We start from the raw sequence: 23,519 nt of genomic DNA on the forward strand, positions 1-23,519 counted from the left end.
AATAAAGTCAATAATTTGATCAAATCACTGACCCCTTTCAGGTAAATGATTGAATGAACGAGTCAGAAGTCGCTCGGCTCTATATACAGTATATATATATATATATATATATATATATATATATATATATATATATATATGTAATAAGTAGTGGATGGACGGCACTGTGCTGGCTTGAAGTCAAAAAACAGCTTAAAGCTGGTGGGTGCACGTCCTAAAAAAGTCGACCCCCGACTCCTCTGGATAACAAAATTAAACGTAAGGACGGCACTCCGATGGTGTATAGTGAAGGTTTATTCACCCAATCACAAACAGCGACGTTTCGACTCTAACATGAGTCTTTCTCAAGCTTGAGAAAGACTCATGTTAGAGTCGAAACGTCGCTGTTTGTGATTGGGTGAATAAACCTTCACTATACACCATCGGAGTGCCGTCCTTACGTTTAATTTTGTTATATATATATATATATATATATAATAACACGACAATAGTCTGATTTTTTTAGGGAGCAGGAGGCAGTATCACACAGCACACAGGACCGGAGGCGGATAGGGGAGCAGGAGGCAGCATCACACAGCACACAGGACCGGAGGCGGATAGGGGAGCAGGAGGCAGTATCACACAGCACACAGGACCAGAGGCGGATAGGGGAGCAGGAGGCAGCATTACACAGCACACAGAATCGGAGGCAGATAGGGGAGCAGGAGGCAGTATCACACAGCACACAGGACCGGAGGCGGATAGGGGAGCAGGAGGCAGCATCACAAAGCACACAGAATCGGAGGCGGATAGGGGAGCAGGAGGCAGTATCACACAGCACACAGGACCGGAGGCGGATAGGGGAGCAGGAGGCAGTATCACACAGCACACAGGACCGGAGGCGGATAGGGGAGCAGGAGGCAGTATCACACAGCACACAGGACCGGAGGCGGATAGGGGACCGGAGGCGGATAGGAGAGCAGGAGGCAGTATCACACAGCACACAGAATCGGAGGCAGACAGGGGAGCAGGAGGCATCATCAGCAGCATCACACAGCAAGCAGGGAGCAGGAGGCCTGTTGCAGGGGAAATGATAGAATTCCATTTCATCGTTTACCTGAAAGGGGTCGGGGATTTGATCAAATCCCTGATTCTGTCATTCCACTGCAACACACATATATATATATCTTTCTTTTTTTTTTTTATCTGTTTGGGGTTTGTTGAGTTTCTCTTCCTGGGACATCTTCCCACATGTTTATAAAATGCTGCAGCAGACTTTCATCAATAACCAATGTTTCAAAACGAGGATGCATGCATACACATGTATAGTTTCCTTTAAAAACATTGATTGCAGCAAATTCTGAACAGCAAAGGCTTTCTTCTACAGAATTCATAATTTGGCAACCATTACAACGACACCAGTATTTCTCAGTCTCCCCTCTGTGTCGTCAATAGGGGCTGGTCTTTCTTCATCTGGACCCCACTGGGGATCATTTTGAAAGCAATGTGGGGATAGACGATTCTCTGCATCAATTCTTTCTTGTAGCCTCTCTAGTAAATTCTGAAATGCCTATGAATCATTCAAAATAGTTCAAATCATTCAAAATAGAAAATATAATTTTTAATTATACACATAATGAACTAGCAATTTGCAAAAACTAAGTGGTTGAGGTGGCTATTATCAGTGTAAATTTTGTTTCCCCATTTGTTATACAGTGGTACCTTGGAGTAACTTGGATTGAACGTTTTTCAAAATTATGACTTGGTGTAAGAGCATGGCTTTGGTGTAAGAGCTCCCTGTACTGGGTGTGAGGGGGAGTGGAGGAGGGGCATGGCCTGCATAGCGGGGTCTACAGCCCTGTACTCTGACCCAGGAAGTCTCCCTCACCTTCTAAATCATAGCAGATCCACATCAGGCTGAGACTTACATCAGGGGACAGGATTGTGGAGGTAATCTCTTCATGGCTGTAATCCCTCTCTCCCCAGACAGAGAGTGCTGAATGTATGTGCCCACATCTGCCCTGCTCCCTGCAGTATCTGTAAGTTCTTGTGTTTCCCATCCTCTCCATTCCTGCTATAATGTGCCTGCACTCACATTCAGCCATACACACTGCCATATAAAAAAGGAGTCTGTCCTCCTGCACAGCTCTGTGATTCTCACTTCATCATTGGTCCGTGCTGAACACACACCCCTTCCCCATTGCTGTCATGTGACCACACAGACCTCTGACAGCAGCCCTGCTTCTCTATTCCAGCCTGTTGTACTACGCTGCTGCATTATGGGGATCTGCAGATCCATCCTATATCGACAAACTCCTGCTGTTTTTTCAGGTTTATGCTCTTACTATACATTATATGCCACATGCTGATTGCTATACTATATACTTTACTTATTATGTGACATATTCAACTGTTTCTAAATATTATCCAGAAATGGAAATGGAAGAAAAAAAATATTTTTGGTGTGTGAAATCAATTTTCAGCATTTCAATGATTTCTTATGAGGAAATTTGCTTTGGTTTAAGAGTGGATTTGGATTACAAGCACGGTCCCGGAACTAATTATGCTTGTATCAAAGGCACCACTGTACTTTGAAATGGGAGGATGGTCATGTAGCATAGCGAAGAAGGACTTTTTATCCAATCAGATTGATTGGAGTCACATTTGTAGGGGTAGAGTTCACAACATCAACAACTTCAGAACATCAATATGTGTACACAGGGCCGTTTCTATATGCGAGCGGGACGGGCGACCACACGGGGTGCTGACAGCTAGGGGGCGCTGGTGTCACCCCCGGCTGGTGTCACAAAGAGGACGTCACCTGTCAGCTACTAAATGCCCTTTTCTGTTGGCTTCAAATTGAAAAGGGTTGAATAACAATGCTCTATGCCAAAATACACACACTGCTTCTCCCTAGTAACAAAGGCCCCCCCCCCCCCGGCACCACCTGGGGGCGGGGGACATTTAGCAAGATTCGCCCTGTAGTTAAAATTACCTAGAAACGGCCCTGGGTGTACATTTGTGTAAAGATCTATAAACATACACTTAAAACTATAATTGTTCAGAGATGTAAAGATTAGAGATGAGCGAAATAGATGATAACAACAGCAGCAGCATGTGTATTCATTCCAGTACCCTGTGTGTACAAGTGACTTATAGTGTCCCTGGTTTAGCCCACTAAGGGCACCTGATATATACTGTTCCAGTAGCCCACTAAGGGCACATAATATATATTGTTTCAATAGCCCACTAAGGGCACATGATACATACTGTTACAGTAGCCCACTAATGGCACCTGATATATACCGTTCCAGTAGCCCACTAATGGCACCTGATATATACTGTTCCAGTAGCCCAGTAAAAGGAACGTCATACATATTGTTCCAGTAACATTCGTACAGCATGACGACGCTCTTCGGACGCACATTGGAATCATGTATGTAACGCTGCACAAGAAATACGAAGGAAATGTGTGAACATTGCCATAAATGTTCGTAAAGCGTTCGCAAATATTTTCCCTTTAAAATATTTGAAATATATTTCACTACCCACTCATCTCCAGTAAAGATGTATGTTATTTGAAATGGTAATTTAACCCCTTAACGACATCGGGCGTAAACTTACGCCCTGGCGCCATGGTACTTAGCGCATCAGGGCGTAAATTTACGCCCGATGTTTCCCCGATCGCTGCGTGTTCACACACAGCGGTCGGGGAAGATGGCCTGCTATAAATCATAGCAGGCCATCATAGCTTCTCGGCACGGGGGGTGGTTAACACCCCCCGTGCTTACGATCGCTGCTATAGGCTGATCAATTCAGATCAGCCAATAGCGGCGATCGGAACCTTTCCGGGTCATCGGTCACCCGATGACCCGGAAAAAAATGGCGGTCGGTGCTGTCCGAGGACGGCACCGACCGCCATTACTGTAAAAAGTAATGTTGATCGCCGTGCCACCGGCCCGATCGCCGTGAACGGCCGGCCGGCCGTTCACGGCGATCGGGCCGGTGGCACGGCGATCAGAGTCCCACAAAATAGTAAATACCTGCCCTGGACCCCTCAGCTAGGTAGCCGAGGGGTCCAGAGCAGGTATTTGTACATTACTCACCTGTCCCGGGCTCCTGATCGGCGTCTTCCGGGTTCGCGGCGTCCTCCGTCATTCCGTTCGGTCTTCGGGTCTTTCCGGCGGTCCTCGTCGTCTTCTTTCGGCTATTTTCGGCTCCAGCCTCGTCATTTTCCGGATTTTGCGCTCTGCTGCCCCCTAGCGGCTGATATGTGTAATACACTTATCAGCAGCTACAGGGATATTCAGAATATAAAAAAAAATTATTTTTTTTTCCCAAATTTTTTTTTTTCTATTTTCCGCACCCTATCGCCGCTGAGTGTTGATCAGCATCGCACGAAAGTGCGCTGCTAATCAGCAACTCCTCCTTTTTGGCGTAGGGTGTTTTTTTTATATATTCTACTGCCACGGTCTGCTTATAAGTGCCGCACATTGCGGCATTTATCAGAAACTCCTTTGTTGGCGTAGGTTTTTTTTTTATACTTACTGTAAAAAAACACGTAAAAAACACTACATTACACCACACTACATTGAATAAAGTTTGACACTACACCACTACATACCCCATATACTAGTCCCCGTATAAAGATGGCCCCCAGGGTGTTTTCGGCGTCAGAGGGATACGTTATTATTGCCTCTGACACCGAAACAGCCAGTGAGGATGAATGGGGGGGATCCTTCTTTCCTCCATTCATCCTCATCATCCAGTGACGTGTCTGGGAGTAGCGTAGCGTACGCTGCCCCCCAGACACGTCTTTTCCGCCAGTACCGTCCCAATAAGAGATGACGGCATGGTGTGAAATTCTACACACTCTGTGACAGTACCTCAGGGTACACTTACAGATTTCGGGTACGTGCAAACTGCGGAATGGCGAAGGATAACCCTTTGTGCATTCCGCAGCTGGCACCCACCGGCGGACTGATGCGGGCGCATGTCTCCACCCGTGTCATAGACTCCATTCTATGCACGGGCGGAATCCGTCGTCCATCCAAAGAATGAACACGTTGGACGGAGAGCGGAATCCGCCCGTGCATAGAATGGAGTCTATGACACGTGTGGAGACGTGCGCCTGCATCAGTCCGCCGGTGGGTGCCAGCTGTGGAATGCACGAAGGGTTATCTGTCGCGATTCCGCAGTGTGCACGTACCCTTACAGTGTATGTAGGAAGGGACACCCGAATCCAGCCCCCAGATGCCCCCTTCCCCCCCCATCCTCGGAGTTAGTGGGGAGATCGTCCGGGAACTGATCTTCCCACTGCTGGATAAAGGTTACCACCTGTACGGGGATAACTTTTATACCAGCACCCCTCTTCCGGTCCCTCGCTGCCCGAGCTACTGTAGCTTGCGGCACGATCCGAACATATCAGAAGCTGTAATAGAGCCTTAATATTTAGCAGCCATGGAGCGGACCCAGCGCTTCTGGATATGAGGGACCCCGTATCGCACCAGGACAACATTTTCCAGGTGACGTCCCGCACACAGGAGAAAGGGAGACCCCAGAAGAAGTGCAGAGTGTGGCGTAACAGGGGGATCAGGAAGGACACCATTTTCCTGTGTGACACCTGTCCTGATCACCCCGGCCTCTGCATACTGGATCGCTCCAAGGCGTACCACACGTCATTGGGGTTCTACATTATCTAAATTCTGTCCCTTATTCCTATTTCAGGGGTCACGTTGGTCCGGGGATTATTCTGATCGCCATTATGGAGTCAGGAAGGAATTTTTCCCCTGTGATGAGGCTACTGTCGTCTGCCTCACGAGGGGTTTTTGCCTTCCTCTGGATCAACATAGGTTGAGTTTGATGGACACCTGTCATTTCCAACCTTATAAACTTCTTATAAATTAGAATTGTCCCTTTTCCCCAGCTAAATAGGTATGGCCGCCATTCCCATTAGAGGATGCCATGATGCAATTACAAAGCCTCTGTGCGGCCAGGACAGTAGAAACACCCCACAAGTGACCCCATTCTGGAAACTACACCCCATAAGGAATCTAACAAGGGGGGCAGTGGGGATATGGCCCCCTGGTGACGGCCACATTTGGGACGTGAAAATGAAAAAAATTGTATTTTTTATTTTCTCGGCACATGTTCTACGTAAGTGCCCGTCACCAGTGGGGTCCATATGCTCACTGCACCCCTTGTTAGATTCCTTATGGGGTGTAGTTTCCAGAATAGGGTCACTTGTCGGGGGTTTCTACTGTCCTGGCAGCACAGGAGCTTTGTAATTGCGACATGGCCTCCATCCTCCATTCCAGCCTCTAAATGGCGCTCTGTCCCTTTGGTGACTTGTCCTGTGCCCATATGGCACATTATGCCCACATGTGGGGTATTTTCGTACTCAGGGGACACTACCCTACACGTTTTGTGTTCATTTTCTTTTTTAACCCCTTGTGGAAATGGAAAAAAATCAAGGCTAGACCAACATTTAGTGTAATTTTTGTAAAATTTTTACTCTAAATTATTAATCTTGTCATGTTTTTTCATTTTCACAAGGGGTTAAAAGATAAAAAAAAACATTTAATGTGTAGGGCAATTTCCCCTGAGTACGGAAATACCCCACATGTGGACATAAAGCGCCATGCGGGTGCAGGGTAAGCCTCCAAAGGGAAGGCGCCATTTGGTTTTTGAAGGCTGGATTTGGATGGAATGGATTTCGAGGGGCCATGTTGCATTCAAAAGGCCCCTGTGTTGCCAAGACAGTTGAAACCCCCCACAAGTGACCCCATTATGGAAACTGCACCCCTCAAGGAATGTAACAAGGGGTGTAGTGAGCATATGGACCCCACTGGTGACGGACACAAATGTGGAACAATGCGGCGTGAAAATGAAATATTACATTTTTTACACTATAATGTTGGTTTAGCCTTGAATATATCATTTTCACAAGGGGTTAAAAGAGGAGAAAAAAAACAAAATGTGTAGCGCAATTTCCCCCGAGTCCGTAAATACCCCACATGTGGACATAAAGCGCCATGTGGGCGCAGGGCAAGCCTCCGAAGGGAAGGAGCGCCATTTCGTTTTTGAAGGCTGGATTTGGATGGAATGGATTTTGAGGGGCCATGTTGCATTCAAAAGGCCTCTGTGTTGCCAAGACAGTTGAAACCCCCCACAAGTGACCCCATTATGGAAACTACACCCCTCAAGGAATGTAACAAGGGGTGTAGTGAGCATATGGACCCCACTGGTGACGGGCACAAATGTGGAACAATGTGGCGTGAAAATGAAATATTACATTTTTTACACTATAATGTTGGTTTAGCCTTGAATTTATCATTTTCACAAGGGGTTAAAAGAGAAAAAAACACACAATATATGTAGAGCAATTTCCCCCGAGTCCGTAAATACCCCACATGTAGACATAAAGCGTCATGTGGGCGCAGGGCAAGCCTCCGAAGGGAAGGAGCGCCATTTGGATTTTGGAGGTTGGATTTGGCTAGAATGGATGATGAACGCCATGTCGCATTTACAGAGCCCTCGTGCTGCCAGGACAGTGGAAACCCCCCACAAGTGACCCCATTCTGGAAACTGCACCCCTCAAGGAATCTAACAAGGGGTGCAGTGAGGATATGAACCCCTTGATGACGGGCACATTTGTGCCATGAAAGTGAAAAAATGAAAATTTTCCCTTTCACGTCACATTGTTCCACATTTGTGCCCGTCACCAGTGGGGTCCATATGCTCACTGTGCCCCTTGTTAGATTCCTTGAGGGGTGTAGTTTCCAGAATGGAATCACTTGTGGGGGGTTTCCAGTGTCTTGGCAGCACGAGGGCTCTGTAAATGCGACATGGCCCTTGAAATCCTTTTCAGTGAAATTCAGCTTCCAAAAGCCAATTGGCGCTCCTTCCCTTTGGAGGCTCGTCCTGCGCCCCCTTGGCACTCTATCGCCACATGTGGGGTATTTCTGTACTCGGGAGAAACTGCGCTACACATTTTTTGTCTTTTTTTGCCTCTTATCCCTTTAAGAAAATGAAAAATTGAAGGCTAGAACAACGTTTTAGTGTAAAAAATAAATTTTTCTTTTTTCACGCCATATTGTTCGGAAAATCTGTGAAGCACCTGTGGGGTCCAGATGCTCACCGCACCCCTTGTTACATTCCTTGAGGGGTGCAGTTTTCTAAATGGTGTCCCTTTAGGGGTGTTTTTTAGGTTTTGACACCCCAGAGCCTCTGCCAACCTGAAGTGGTACAGTCAAAAATGACCAAATATAACGGAGGCGTTGAAATTCACTAGGCGCTCCCTTATATCTGAGGCTTGTGGTTGCGTCAAATAGCGCAATAGGGTCACATATGGGGTATTTCTATAAACTGCAGAAACGGGGCAATAATTATTGGGGTGCATTTCTCTGGTAATAGGTTTATAATTATGAAAAATATTGGATTACAATAAAATCTCTGCACAGAAAATTAAAATTTTCAAATTCCTTACACACTTCGCTTTTATTTCTGTGACTCCCCTAAAGGGTTAAAACACTTTCTGGATGTGCTTTTGCAGAGTTTGGGGGGTGCAGTTTCTGAAATGGGGTGCTTTGTGGGGCTTTCTAACATACAGGCCCCTCAAATACACTTTAAACCTGAACAGGTCCCTAAAAATATCTGATTTTGAAATTTTACTGAAAATTTGGAAATTTGCTGCTAATGTTTTAAGCTTCCTATCGTCTAAAAAAAATGAAAGATAGTTTAATAAATGCCGCCAACATAAAGTAGACATGTTGCTAATGCTATTTAATATATAATTTATGTGGTATAACCACTTTCTGTATACGCAAAAAAGTTTCAAAGTTGGAAAAATGCATTTTTTCACATTTTTTCACATTATTTGGTTTTTTTTCATAAAGATTTGTTATGAGTATCGACTCCAATTTACCAGAAATGTAAAGTACAATATGTCACGAGAAAACAATCTCAGAATCAGCCGGATAGGTAAAAGCATCCCGAAGGTATTAATGACTAAAGTGACACTGGTCATATTCATAAAATTTGTCTCTGTCATTAAGGCCATTTCAGGCTCTGTCCTTAAGGGGTTAAAGATGATGCCACGTTCAGTACAACTATATATGTACGTTCCTGCTGTGAAGGGCTACATATATAAGGTCGGGGAGCATAATGTAAACCCTCGGAGGAAAAAGCCGACAAGCAAGTAAGAGAAAACGGTACTGGATACATTACATTGGGGGGGGGGTGTTAGCGGTGTGGTGGTGGGGGTTTCAGGCATTCCACATCTTTTCTTTATGCCGTAAAGAATGGTACAATTACCGTGTTCTCCTGATATCTATTGGCAATGGCACCGTGATTTGTCTGTTCTTCTTCAGCCTGTTATGTGAAACAAAATGTAATAATCAAAACTATAAATCACAACATCCAAAAGTACTATTTATTATCTTGAAAGAACACATATATATATTTATTTTTTAATTACCTGAGTAATATCCAATTCAGATAGTTCGCTGATCGTTTCGGTGTACAAACTCTCCTCTTCATCTGTATAGATAATTTCCTCCAACTTTAAAGTATTGAGATTTCAAATAATAGATAAAACAATGGAAAAATTACAATCACAAGCAGTCAAAATACGTCAATCTATCTATCTCTCTATCTATCTCCTATCTATCTATCTATCTCTCTACCTATCTCCTATCTATCTAAGTCTAAGCAATGCAGCAGTCAAGTTGCAGATGTAGCGGTGACAAGCGGTAAATAGCAATGACCAACGGTACAGGGTAGGGCTGAGCGGTATACCGTCAAAATACCGATACCGTCTCTGGCGTCGGTTAACCGACCTCAACTCTGCCAGGACGGTATCTGCGGTATTTCCCCCCTCCCTCCTCCTCACCCTGCGGCCGCATGCTCTGCTCCCCTCAGTTAAAGGGGTTTTCCAGGAAAAATCGATTTTTGGTATTAGGAAAGGGTTAACCAAGGTTAATCCTTTTCTAATATACTTCCCTAACATTACTTGTCAGCTCTAGGAGATCCCCCAGCTGGTCACATGACTTGCCTGCTCCTGAGCTTCTGACTTCCTGTCACATCCCGGACTAGAAACACAGTGTTTCCGGTTCGGTGACGTCACTCCTGTCTCTGCATGTGTCCTCTGATAGAGCTGGAAGCTGCTGAGTCCTGTGTGTGGAGAGGGGGAGGGACTCAGGTGTTGATGCTTTCTGATTGGCTCTCAGCAGCAGCACGGACTTCTACAGTGTCTCTCCCTCCCCAGAGTGTATCACACTCTGCTGCAGCAGGCTGCTTCCCTTCCAGAGCAGGAGCAGTGAGAGTCACTCTGGGAGGGAGATGCTGTGTGTCTGTGCTGCTGCCGATCTGATAGCTCTCTCTGTCACAACACAGAAATCATCTCCACCTCGTCCTAAGCCACCCCTCCCCCCTCCACACACACAGGACTCAGGGCCGATTCTGGGGTCTGTGCCGCCTGAGGCAAACCTCAGGCTGCCGCCCCCCTCACTGGCACTCGAATCCCCCCCCAACCCCCCCCCCGCGCGCGCGCGCCCGCGCACGCCCGCGGCAAGCCCACCACCAATATACACTACCGCCCCCACCTCACTGGAACAGCCAGGGGACGCGGCTGCCGAAGCTCTTCAAGGCGGATTCGCCGCTTTATAAGTAGGGGGCTCCGCTACCACTACCTGTTCTAACCAGTCCATTGAGCTTCCGGGACAGGTCACCTGATGCACGCCGGCCCCGTAAGCTCACAGCTCCAGCCCCGCGCGCCGCACCTCTCTAGGCTCCTGCTCAGTGGCATACATGTAACAGCTGACCGCACAGGACCGCGGGAGAGGTGCGGCGCACGGGGCTGGAGCTGTGAGCTTACGGGGCCGGCGTGCATCAGGTGACCTGTCCCGGAAGCTCAATGGACTGGTTAGAACAGGTAGTGGTAGCGGAGCCCCCTACTTTTAAAGCGGCAGATCCGCCTTGAAGAGCTCCGGCGGCCGCGTCCCCTGGGTGTTCCAGGGAGGTGGGGGTGGTAGTGTATGTTCTGGAGGGGCCCGGCAGGCGGCCCTACAACTGATAATCTGGGCGGCCCAGTGGGCATTTGCCCGGTCCGCCAGATTATCAGCCGGGCATGCCGCCCCCTGCAGGACCGCAAAATCTGCCGCCTGAGGCGGAATACTCATTCCACCTCATGGCAGAAGCGGGCCTGACAGGACTCATGTGATGTCAGTGAGAACTTTCCTATAGATAGAGCTGCTGCTGGTGTCCTCCTATGTCTGTGGAGGGACGAGGTCGGGACAGGGGTGGAGAGGAGCTCTGTGTAGCAGAACACTGTTATGGTCTATGTTCCTCCAGCTTCTCCAGCCTCTGCCTGTGGAGCAATGGTGTCAGGATTACCATGCTCACTGATCACGGTTCAGAACCTGTCAGAGGTTGTTTTTTTTTTCCATCTTATTTTCCAGTGATGGCTTGTGCTAAGCATTATGGTGATTGTATTTCCCCTGCAAAGAAGAAACACTGAGGTGTATTTTCAAAGAAAATAATGCTCTACTGACAATACCTATTGACTCTATACCAAACTGCCCTGGATATCTGTATACATGTATTACCTAACCAAGTCTATAAATAAATAATAAAACCAAATCTATTTGCCACAATATAATAATAATAATAATAATAATAATAATAATAATATTATATTGTGGCAAATAGATTTGGTTTTATTATTTATTTATAGACTTGGTTAGGTAATACATGTATACTGATATCCAGGGCAGTTTGGTATAAAGTCAATAGGTATTGTCAGTAGAGCATTATTTTCTTTGAAAATTCATCATGTTTGTATAATACCTCAGTGTTTCTTGTTTGCAGGGGAAATACAATCACCATAATGCTTAGCACAAGCCATCATTGGAAAATAAGGGTCCGTTAACACAGAGTAAGAAAGGCGGACATGCCGCCAGCCTCCGTGTCATGATGACGCTCTATGGGAGGCGCGCTGCATTTCTTGGCGCTGAAGAGTGAACATGTTCATTCTTCAGCGCGGGGAGAGGAGCGGCGTGCGCCTCCCATAGAGCGTCATTATGACACGGAGGTTGGCGGCATTTCCGCCTTTCTTACTCTGTGTTAACGGGCCCTAAGACGGGGGAAAAAAAAAATAAGATCAAACTCTGTCACCAAACCCGAACCCTTCAGTGAGCACAGTAATCCTGACACTTACCATGTCACCATAGGCAGAAGCAGGAGGAAAATAGTCCAAAAAAAAAAATCTAATTCTATGCCTAGGATAGGTTCACACTATGTAAAAACAACGCTCACATTTCATAACAACTACGGCGATTGTTATGAAATACGGACGTTGTTTTTACATAGTGTAAACCTGGCCTGAGGCTGCAGCACATGTGGTATTTGATTACCTTGTTATACACTGCAATTCCAACTCTGGCCACTGGGTGTGCTGCATATGTAAACAGACAGAGCAGCTTGTAAACAAACAATACAAGATATAAAAAGAGCTTTTTCATCTCAAGAGAAGCTGATAGAGAAGAAAAATGTATATGGGGAGGTTTGTCTTGACTTAGACAATAATGCTAGATGATTTTTGAAAAAACATTGTCGAGGTGCCTTCCCAAAGAAGGCCTACTGTTGTTGGCTGTCTCCTAATTAAGTTGGAGAATGGGTCCGGATCCCCTCTCCCACACCATGCACTTAGAATGAAGACACAGACAACGTATCTTGCAAACAAGTCTGGTGTAAATGGGCCCAGTTTTATTATGGTGATCACATTTTATAGACAGATAAAATATAGGGTGGTAACAAATGCTAATAAGACATAGATGAGGCGGTGCTAGTGATTTAGATATTCAGTCATGCGCAATAGCATCTATATTAGTATTCATTATTATTATTCAAAAAGGTTAGAACAATACATTCTGTGCAATGATACTTTCACATTATTCCCACTGTAACAGACAGGCAACTTTCCTCTGAGAATGTCCTTGAACACTGATAAACATGTCTCTGAGGGAAATAGTTCTTGAGACAAAACATTCTTTCTAGTGTCATATCAGAAGTTTTCCAAGGTAAGCAATGTTCCAACTATCTCTGAGAACCCACCTTTGTTTATACAGAAAAAAACCAATGGATATGAATGTAAAATGCAAAGTCATACACTATATACGTCATCAACTTCAAAAAACTAATAACTACGGATATATTTTGACAGATAAATTGTTTACATAAGGATGTTGATACATACATAAGGATGCTAAAAAACATTTGTTATCTGCTTATGAGAATTATAGAATAACATTTATAATCTGCTGGGAACAGGTTTATTATCTGCTGGGAACAGGTTCAGTCACATAGGAGAGTTCCATAATCTCGAGACCAGCTGTATATCCTTGAACAAGTTCAGTGAAAGTTCCATGAGAAAAAGTCTTATTGTTTCTTTCAAACTTTGGATGGAAAAGGATTTATTTTTCTTTCAAACTTTGGATGGATTAACTCATTCCTCTCAGTGTCCCCCCTTTTTGGCGATGATGAAGAAATCTGGGTCCTGGACAGGATTAAATCCCAGTATGCACCCTAAACACTCTCTGACCGGCGAGGGTTGTCAGGGTGCGGATGCTTCTGGGTCCAACACCATCACCTAGAGCCACATGGGCATATCCTCCTCCAAGAAATTTCCTCATCATAACGCCAATCTAGAAGGAAAAGAAACAAACATCATTACTTATAGAGTATAAGATTTAGTCTTTGTAACTTGCTGACAACAACAGCATAATCCTTTGATTACACAATAGACCAATAAAAGAAACAACATGATCTGAAAAACTGTTTGTAGTATTCCCATGAACCATCCTCCCATACCATTGAACCAATTTGCAGGATTTAAGCTAGCTAATGCCCCTGACCACCATTTATCCTGGTCTGCCGTGATTTGCACTATTCCCTGATCATTTACATAATGACAACATGTAGGGCCAACTACCTGACACATCCCCCCTTGAGCAGCAGTCAGAAAATCAAGCACCACAGTGTGCTGGTTAGTAACTACCATAAGTTGCCTCTGTACTGCTACTGAGGTGTTAAGTATATCCAGTATGTCAAATATCTGATCATCTAAATAGTCTGTGGCTCCAACTAATTTGTCCCAAGTTTGCATCACCATAAGATACAGAAATAAAGTACTAAAAAATTTGTTGAGAGTTATAGATGGCGGAACAAACTTACAGCAGATGAGATAGGTAGGTCTGCAATAACCGAAAGAAAATACTAAACAATGGGTGAGTCTGTACAGTATACATAAATATACAGCTTAGTTACAACAAAACAAATAAAAGCTTATTATCAATACCCAAAATAACATATATATATGACAAATACCTCTCCGGATTTTATCAAAATAACCAAACCTTATTGTCTTATCACTGTATATAACAGACGTGACTCTATAACAAGGACTTTAAAAAGTTTCTGAAAAAGGAAAGTTTAGATGTGAGCAAATCTTATCTCATGGCAAAATTAAAATAAAAAGTTGATTGACACATAAATTAAAAACAGCACAACAGGTAAATGCAATAAAATCTCCACAATGTGACCTACTATGTAACCACTAGATTCACTTATAATAACCAGATAGTGAATTCACAATCTTCAGTATGGGATTCTCAAAATTTCCACTTCTTTTTAGTCTTTTTACTTTATTTTGTACCTAGAAAACGTCTTTATGATTAGATCACACAGGACTAATGACTGGTCACATGGTCACATCTCTTCCTGTACATAATCATATAGTATAATACATACACCAATAATATGAAGTAACTTGGCGCTTATTACCGATATAATATTTGGATCCTACTGAATTGTCTCTTGTTTCACTGAGATCATCACATATTACACATAAAATAACCACCATAGAAATAAAAGCAAAGTGTAAACGATACATCACCTAAGGTTTCAAAGCCTTTTTAGAATAATATATCATATGATCCTTTTTGTAATAGTGGCATTGGTATGGATCCTTTATCCTTAAACCCATCTTTTGACTGACAGGCCTCTTTACAGACACTTGGATTCTTGGCCTCAGTTATATCGCTTCTTTTAAGGCCACTAGTATCACCTCAGACATTGGCTTTGTTGTCTCCCATAGCTTTGGCTGACCTGTAAAGAAGACACCAATACAAACAAGGACATACCTATATAGGCCACCTGTGGCAGGTGGATGACGTCCACTTACATTCCCTGAAACAGGCAGGAAGATGACAGACTATGCAGACAGGCACTTTACCGTGTTACTTACAGTAGGTTATGGCAGGTGTAGACAATACAGCCGTACACAACCCTCTCTGCTATATTTGTTGTCCCCTGGGCCGCCCAATGTGAGGATACTACACCACATTACACATGGCTTCCTTCTGCTGGTTTTGTCAGACAACTTACAGTGGGATACAAGGCAGGCGGCAAACACAGTTACTTACTTACTGTCTGACTGCCATCTTTACCCTGTACCTCCTCTCCATCCGCTGGTCTCACAGCTTGTTGCTGATTGTTTCTGGAAAAGACTTAAAAACAAACAGATCCACATCTCCTCCTCCACCTGTACACTATGTACGGTTACCTCAGGAAGAGACTGGAAGCATCTCCCCGTTCCCTTGTACGCTTTGTACGCTGTTACCTTGGGAAGAGCACAGAAACCACCGCATCACCAGCTTCATCCATCATCCATCACCCTTTTTGGCATCAGGGTTTGTCTGTGTGAACGTTGCGTCAGCCGCTCTATGGCAGCTTTTTTTCAAGTGCTTTTGGTAAGCCCAGGGACCAAACAAATCTCTAATTTGCCAATTAACCCATAATGGTGGGCTTCATATAGACATCTGCACAGTTACCTTCAACCATCCTACATGTCTTAGTGATTGTCCTCACCTCCAGCTTATGGCAGGAGCGGTTTCTGCAGTGGAATGTCACTCTGCATGGCGGTAACATATATCCTTGCGTCTTGTGTCATCCATCTTGAAAAGTCTGAGATAATCTACAATGAAAACTTTTAAACTTTCATTAATATTTGGGCTTTCAATTACATTTTCATCTTAAAATATCAAAATTGGCTACTCCATCAAAATGGGCTGCTATATATATTGGGGGGCATAAGGAGTGCAGACTGGAGCCATGGATATGGGTTTGGCTTTACTAGGGATAAAACAATACATATATATTCATGAGCTAGTCTGCCATAACCCTAAAAATAAAGACATTAAAAAAAACAATTAAACATTGTACACTTGTCCCATATTAACCTTCTTTTGATTAAAAAAAGTAAATAAATCAGCTGAGATGAATATTCCTTCAATCCGCTGCTCTTATCAGTAAACAGAACGCTCTGTACCTCACTTCTAACCTTGAGCAGTGAAATCATTAGATACAAGAGTTAAAACTTCTTGGAAGTTTTTTTTTTTTTTTCTTTTTTAACATCCTTGAAGTTACAGAAGATATCAGCGCTGTGCTCTTATGCACCAGACTGTAACCTTGGACAGTGGCACACATACTTATTAGGATAGATGTGTACACATATATATATATATATATATATATATATAAAAACACTTGTTAAATAAAGTTACATAGAAATATATATTACAGTAGTAAGTTACTACTCCTTAGAAATATCATACGTTGGGGACACACACTTAAAGAAAATCTGCTTACAATATACCTTTGTCTAACTTTCTTCTCCATCAGGTAATAATATTCATTAATAAATGTGCAAAACAGTTGTTAGACTCTATCGGAGAATCCTGTGCCCGCCCCCTCAGTGACACTAAGCAGTATGGGCGGAGGACAGAAATGCCAGGAGTTAAAATGGCCACCGGACTAGATAACCGGATATAGGGGTGTTGGCTTAGGGCATGGTTTTGAGACGTCACAATTATATGATATGTGGGAGTGGTTGGCTTTCAGTCGCCATCTTTGAGGGCTGATTACAAAAAAGTGGCGTAGCTAAATAAGCAAATGTTCCACGGTCGGGACAACAGAAAATGATCAACATTTTGTAACACGTAACATACTTCCAAAGCGGAACACCAGCTTAGTAAGACTGGCTGAAATACGACAGTATATAATGTAGGAGCGTACATTACATTACACTAACAGCTCTGATTCTTTTTTTTTCCTAATGCTGCTTGCATGTTATCTGCAGCCCTCAGAGCTGGTTGATGGCCTTGTACAAAACATAACAAATAACACACATTATGTACTTTGTATGCTGCTTCACTACGCAGCATTAATTAACCTCTTCAGCTCTCTCAGTACTGTATCTAGCAATGAGCTGGACTGTTCTCCTTGTCTGAGTACGTGGCTTTGTACTTAGACACTTACATGGCAATGTACACTATTTGAGGTTAGGCTGCCACCTCCACAAAAGGCATTGGTCTTACTATCAGGTAAGGGGCACTTTAAATCAAAGTAACTACTTCAACAGCCGACCAAAGGGAAGATTCCTGCAGAACAAAGGGTCTATACGCCACCATTGGAGGTAGGTTGGCTTTTCGCAGGATCTGGGGTTTGTATACAGATATAAACTGGGTACAATGGTGTAACATAATGATGTGGCTTGGGTCTGCCACACACACTACAATATTCTGTCTTATCTAGATATTGCTGGTCACTGGCACATGACATGTCCACCCATTATCAATTATTAATCCTCCCCTTGTTTCTTGGACTTTAGTCCAAGTATTGGGGTTAAAAACAGCATCGTGTTGGATGTTAAAATATTTCAACATTGCTTTTGCCCTTTTTGCTTGTTCTTTGCCATATCGGCAGGTCACTATGTGGGTTGCAGAAACCCCTTTTGATTCTGTGTGTCCCATTTTATATTACTTCGTGATCGTATAACAGGAGGCACCCAGAATAATCAACTGATGATTTCCTTTCTTGTGTCCTGTACACTTATGACAGGAGGCACCCAGAATAATCAACTGATGATTTCCTTTCTTGTGTCCTGTACACTTATGACCACGGATCACTACCAAAAGCTGGGACTTAGAATATTCCACGGTTCAGGGCTTCCTTTTCTTATGTTGAAATACACTCTTGCTGCTATGTAGATTGCAAAACAAGTTACCCCAAGTATACAGAGGACAGTAATAGGCATATCACAGATCTTTCCCTTGAAAACAACCAGACCACTGTCCAGCGTCCTTGTATAGTTAGGCTACTAGGCTCATTCCAAAGTGGTTTTAGCACTGGCACTGTTCCCACCGCACAACGCTCCGTGTCTATGAGGACCTGTGACAACCACGGCCGGGCTCTGGGTAACAGTTTTAGCCTGAATGAGCAATTCTTCGCCTACTATATACTAACCCTCACAGGTTAGGACAAACAGACATAGAACAGCCAACAAGAGGAGAACAAAGTTCAAATTGACACGCCTATCGTGAGTTCACTTTGATAACTTACTCTGCAGAGGTAGGTGAGAAAAGATGTGAAGGAGGAGAGCACAGAAAAGAGCAAACAAATTTTTTACTCTTACCTGGCCAGGTTTTGTGGTCTCCTTGTTCACCTCTCTCTCCCCTGGTACAGCAGTGCAGGTCATCCGATCTCCCGATGTAATGGGCGTGTCCCTGTTCAAAGGGCGCCAATAATGTCGAGGTGCCTTCCCAAAGAAGGCCTACTGTTGTTGGCTGTCTCCTAATTAAGTTGGAGAATGGGTCCGGATCCCCTCTCCCACACCATGCACTTAGAATGAAGACACAGACAACGTATCTTGCAAACAAGTCTGGTGTAAATGGGCCCAGTTTTATTATGGTGATCACATTTTATAGACAGATAAAATATAGGGTGGTAACAAATGCTAATAAGACATAGATGAGGCGGTGCTAGTGATTTAGATATTCAGTCATGCGCAATAGCATCTATATTAGTATTCATTATTATTATTCAAAAAGGTTAGAACAATACATTCTGTGCAATGATACTTTCACATTATTCCCACTGTAACAGACAGGCAACTTTCCTCTGAGAATGTCCTTGAACACTGATAAACATGTCTCTGAGGGAAATAGTTCTTGAGACAAAACATTCTTTCTAGTGTCATATCAGAAGTTTTCCAAGGTAAGCAATGTTCCAACTATCTCTGAGAACCCACCTTTGTTTATACAGAAAAAAACCAATGGATATGAATGTAAAATGCAAAGTCATACACTATATACGTCATCAACTTCAAAAAACTAATAACTACGGATATATTTTGACAGATAAATTGTTTACATAAGGATGTTGATACATACATAAGGATGCTAAAAAACATTTGTTATCTGCTTATGAGAATTATAGAATAACATTTATTATCTGCTGGGAACAGGTTCAGTCACATAGGAGAGTTCCATAATCTCGAGACCAGCTGTATATCCTTGAACAAGTTCAGTGAAAGTTCCATGAGAAAAAGTCTTATTGTTTCTTTCAAACTTTGGATGGAAAAGGATTTATTTTTCTTTCAAACTTTGGATGGATTAACTCATTCCTCTCAACATAAAAATCCTGGAAAACCCCTTTAATCTTCCTGAGAAGGAAGGCTGGAGATGTGACAGGCTGCGCACAGGCGTGCTGTGTGCTCAGCGCTGCTGCTGCTGCAGGGCGGCTCACTCACTTCTCCTAGCTTCTCTGGAAGCTACACAGTGTGCCCTGCCCCCACCTCTCCTGCACATACAATTGGTGTCAGGTATGGGTCGGCACATCCTCCCCCAACCGGGCACCGAACTCTGTCCCCGCACAGGAATCCTCGGCGTCCCATTATCTTTTGGCAGTGTTGGAAGCAGCCATGTGTGACGATCTGCCGGTGATGCTACCGGCAGATATATGTGCTGTAACACTGAGTGATGGGGGCAGAGGATTCCTTCCTGTGCGGGAGAGAGAGAGAGCAGTGCCCGGTGGAGCATGGAGGTGCCGACTTATACCTGACCCCTGCAACAACAGTATGTGCGGGAGAGGTGGGGGTCAGAACAGCACGTGACAGTGACTGGGAGTACATATCAGATAGATATAGACAGACAGATAGGAGATAGATAGGAGATAGATGGAAAGATACATACGAGATAGATAGATAGATAGATAGATAGAAGATAGATAGATAGATAGATAGATAGATAGGAGATAGATAGATAGATAATAGATAGATGGATAGATAAATAGATAGATAGATCATAGCTCCCAACTGTCCCGGATTCCGCAGAACAGTCTTGTTTTCGGGGTGCTGTCCCGTGGTCCTGGAACCGCACCCAGTTTCCTGCATTATACGTGGCCCCACCGAAAAAAAAACAATAATCCAGTAACTCACCTGTCCGCCGGTCCCAGCAGCTCCTCTCCCGGCAGAGCACGCACTCCTGTCATGCTCCGGGGCGGGCAGCGGGGTATACAGACACTGACTGTGCCGGAAGTGTCCTGCAGCCTCTGTCATGAATTACATCCGGCACAGTCAGCGTCTCTGTCTCCCGCTGCCCGCCCCGGAGGATGACGGGAGTGCGCGCTCTGCCGGGAGAGGAGCTGCTGGGACCGGTGGTCATGTGAGTTACTGGTTTATTGTTTTTCTGGTCGGGCCACAGTAATGGGGGGATTGGTTACTATGTGGGGCACTATATGGAGGGATTGACTTCTATGTGGGGCACTATATGGGGGGATTGGCTACTATGTGGGGCACTATATGGGAGCATTGGCTACTGTGTGGGGCACTATATGGGGGCATTGGCTACTATGTGGGGCACTATATGGGGGGATTGGCTACTATGTGGGGCACTATATGGGAGCATTGGCTACTGTGTGGGGCACTATATGGGGGCATTGGCTACTATGTGGGGCACTATATGGGGGGATTGGCTACTATGTGGGGCCCTATATGGGGGGATTGGCTACTATGTGGGGCACTATATGGGGGCATTGGCTACTATGTGAGGCATTATATGGGGGATTGGCTACTATGTGGGGCACTATATGGGGGATTGGATACTATATAGGGCATTTTTGGAGGGATTGGATACTGTATAGGGCACTATAATTGGGATTGGATACTAAATGGGGCACTATTCAGTCAGCAGCATGTGGTGACTGTAGGGGAGTGGCTATGGAGGGTTGCTATGGTGGTGTGGCTATGGAGGGTCGCTATGGGGGCGTGGCTATGGAGGGTCACTATGGGGGCATGGGTATGGGGACCGCGGCGCACGTCCCTCTTTGCTCTTTGCAAAAGTTGGTAGGTATGAGATAGAGATAGCCTTCAAAAAGACTGCAGCACTCCGGAAGTAGTGAAAAACGGTGCAAAAATTTATTCACATCCCAAATCCCAAAGCGACGTTTCTGACTGCAACAGCAATCCTTTTCAAGGCTTGAAAAAATACTGCTGTTGCAGTCAGAAACGTCGTTTTCATTGTATTGATTTGGGATGTGAATACATTTTTGCACCGTTTTTCACTACTTTTGGAGTGCTGCAGTCTTTTTGAAGGATATATTCACCATTGCTTGGTGGACCCCCGGCATGCTTGCTGGCACCAGATTTTCTTTTCTGGGTGCCGTGTACACTATTTGTATTTTATAGATAGGTAGACAGACAGACAGACAGACAGATAGATAGATAGATAGATAGATAGATAGATAGATAGGAGGGAGATAGATAGATAAGAGATAGATGGATAGATAGATAGATAGATAGATAGATAGATAGATAGATAGATAGATAGATAGATACAGCCTTGGACTGAGCCACCAGGGAGCCAGGGGTTTCGCCGTGGGCCCCTCCCCCTTCCTCCATGTTGGTGGGCCGCTGCAGAGCCAGCATTAGGGTATTTTCACACTGAGCAAATGGGGCAGAATTCCCGCGGAATCCCGTCTGGCTCAGTGTGACACTGTTTCTCTACGGGAGAGCGTGTGCTCCTCCACTGCCGCCGCTCTCCACTCAAAGAAGTGACACGTCACTTCTTTGAGCGGAGAGCGGTAGCAATGGAGGAGCACACGCTTTCCCATAGAAAAGTAGTGTCACACTGAGGCAGACTGGTTTCCTTGGTGTAGGTTTTTACCGTGGAATTCTGCCGCACTTGCTCAGTGTGAACATACCCTTGGGCAATGTGAGCTAGCTGTCATCTCAACACAGGGCTAGCTGTCATCTAGGCACTGACAGCAAGTTCCAGGGCTGCCACTACAGGCAAATCCATGGGCAGCTCTCCTTGGGCCCTCAGTGGGACTCAGCACAGGTGTCAGGATGTGCAGAAGGAGCAGGACACTGCAGTTCTGTTAGGAGCTCTGGCTGCTCACCTCCTCACCAGCATCCTGCTCGGACAGAAGTGAAAGAAGCTATCAGCACACAAGAGATCAGATAAAGAGCTGCCCCTTAGGGAGAGGTCAGCTCCCCCCTCCTGCTCTGCTGTCCTGTTGTGTCAGGAGGAGAAAGCTCTAGGGATACAGACAGGTATGGTGGACAAAGGGAGGTCTGACATGTGACTGTAGGTGCAGGGTGTGTATACTGTATGTGTGTTTGTGTGAATGATGCTGCAGTGTGTGTGTATAGAGATAATGTGTGGGGGATGGGGTGCATAGTGTATATGTGTTTGTGTGACTGAATCTTTAGCGTTTGTGAATAGATATAGTGTGGGGGTGCAGGTTGTATATATGTCACATTAAAAGATAAAGAGACATGTCATATAGAGACACTGGCACTGCACCAATAAATGTAATAACCCGAAAATTATTGTAAATAGTACACAACATGCAAAAAACACCACAAAAGATAAAAACATGATACATACCAGGAGGCCATGATGTAACAAACTTCCCACCAGTCCAATTGCCCAAGTATAAACAGGACCCAATATACAAAAATGAGAATGCTATTTTAATACTCCAATCAATGTGTATACAACACTGCAAGGTAGTGCTGGTCTATACAGGGCCAGCCTTAGGGGTGTGTGACCTGTGCAACCGCACAGGGCGCATCACTCCAGCAAACAGAAGGGGGGCCCCGGGCCGGCTGTTGTGCCGACCCTGTGATCAGTGTTTCAGAGCTGTCAGCTCCTCTCACAGGCAGCCAGTAGTGCGGTGTGTGGTGATGTAAACAGCTCTGTGAGGAAACACTGCAGCTGCCCATCATACTGTCTGCTAAACATTCCTCTGAAGGTGTGCTTTACCTAATCCGTCCTCTGGGTGTCTGTCAGTAATAGTACGCTCCGTCCCCTGTATCTGTCAGTAATAGTACACTCCTGGGCTCTTCCTCCCTGGTGTTTCCTGTTCCGGCCCCCACCTGAAGCAGAGCAGGATACTTTCATTTTGTGCCTCCTGTTTAGCTTCATTTAGCTTCCTCCTCCTGCTGTCGGGACTTGGTGGAGGAAGGGAGGAAGATGACAGCAGCAGGACAGCCTGCACAGCACAGACAGCACATGGAGGCTTGTAAGCTGTCTGCAGGGTTGTCTGTGCTCTGCCTGCCATCCTGATGACCATTATCCCTGAGGCCAGAAGTCCTGACCCTCTCTAAGGATAGAGAAGGTGAGGAGACTGCACCATAC

General features: G+C 44.8%; 1 long non-coding RNA gene across 1 annotated transcript; it reads right to left on the bottom strand.

The window, feature by feature from the left end:
- Positions 1 to 1,232: 1,232 nt before the first annotated feature.
- Positions 1,233 to 23,233, bottom strand: LOC138770089 (uncharacterized). The gene is made up of 4 exons (XR_011359393.1): positions 23,145 to 23,233; positions 9,458 to 9,541; positions 9,295 to 9,351; positions 1,233 to 1,549 (listed from the first exon to the last, which is right to left on the bottom strand). It is a non-coding gene; the product is annotated as an uncharacterized lncRNA (long non-coding RNA).
- Positions 23,234 to 23,519: the final 286 nt, after the last annotated feature.

This window comes from Dendropsophus ebraccatus, chromosome 12 (genome assembly GCF_027789765.1).
Source record: "Dendropsophus ebraccatus isolate aDenEbr1 chromosome 12, aDenEbr1.pat, whole genome shotgun sequence".
Lineage (NCBI taxonomy): Eukaryota > Metazoa > Chordata > Amphibia > Anura > Hylidae > Dendropsophus > Dendropsophus ebraccatus.